The following is a 1,472-nucleotide window of genomic DNA, read 5'->3' as shown; positions in this document are numbered from 1 at the left end:
TTTGCAGAGAAAAAGAGAAATTGGTTAAGGGACATGAAAATCAACTACATTGTATATTGATAAATTAAAGTAAAATTTAAAAAAGTAGCTGAAGAAAAGTTTAAAAAATAAAAAAATTAAAAAAATAAAATTTGCCAAGCAAAACCAAGTTACCAGTTGGATGACAGTTTTATGGGTGAGTAGTTGATAAACACCTATTTGTTTTTTCTTATTACAAAATAATCTACATTCGTAATAGGCAGAATAATGCTCTCTCCCCCACCTAATGCCTGCCTCCAATGCCAAAGATGTCCATGTCCCCAGGACCTGTGGACATGTTATCTTAAATGGCAAAGCCAATGAAGGTTGTAAATAAAATTAAGGTTGCTTATCAACTACCCTTAAAATAGGAAGATTATTCTGGATCATCCAATTGGACCCAATGTAATTGCAAGGGTCTTTAAAAGTGGAAAAGGGAGGCAGAAGAAGAGATCACAGTGAAGCAATATGAGAGGAATTTGACTCACTGTTTCCAGCTTTGAAGATGGAGAAGGGGCCAGGAGTCAAGGAATGTGGGCAGCCTCTGGAAGCTGGAATGGGCTAGAAAGTGAATACTACCTCTCTCCTAGAGCCTCCAGAAAAGAACATAGCCTTACCAGTCAGTTGATTTTGGCCAGTGAGACTTATTTCAGACTTGTGAACTACAGAAATGTAAGATAATAAATTCATTTATTTTTTAAGGCACTTAGTGTGTGGTAATTTGTTACAGCAGCAATAGGAAGTAAACATGACATTTATTGAAGGAAATTTAGAAAATATAGACAAGAAAAAAAGATGAAAATAAAGATCACTAATGTTGTTTTCTAGATTTGTCTTCTAAGAGAGCCTAGAACAATGACACCCCAATAGCAACAAGCATACCTGCCCCCAGATCTTGGAATAAAAAGGGAAAAATAGTAAATTTACAGTGGGAACACCTGGTGCCTCACCCAAGTGATCAAGGTTAACATCATCAGGGATAAGTCATATTGATGTCATGTTCCCCCGATCTAATGTAATGAGAAAGGCACTTCACCTCTGTGGTGCTCTTCTCGAAAACCTATAATCCCAGTCTAACTATGAGAAAAAAAAATCAGCCTAATCCAAACTGAGAGACAGTTTATAAGATACCTGACCAGCACTCCTGAAAACTATCAAAGTCATGATAAAGAAAGAAAGACTAAGAAATTGTCATAGACCAGAGGAGATTAAAGAGACATGACAACTAAGTGCAAGGTGGGATCCTGGAAGAGAAAAAGGACATCAGTGAGAAACTGGTGAAATGAAAACAAAGTCTGGAGTTTAGTTATTAATAAGGTAACAATATCAATCTCTCAGTTCTAACACGTGTACCATAGTTACACAAGATGTTAACATTAGGAGAAATTGGGTAGAAGGAATATGGGAGATCTCTCTACTATTGTTGCAACTTTTCTGTGAATCTAAAATTATTT

The sequence above is a fragment of the Galeopterus variegatus genome, unplaced genomic scaffold (assembly GCF_000696425.1).
Source record: "Galeopterus variegatus unplaced genomic scaffold, G_variegatus-3.0.2 Scaffold7472, whole genome shotgun sequence".
Classification (NCBI taxonomy): domain Eukaryota; kingdom Metazoa; phylum Chordata; class Mammalia; order Dermoptera; family Cynocephalidae; genus Galeopterus; species Galeopterus variegatus.
Note: the sequence above shows the minus strand (reverse complement) of the source record.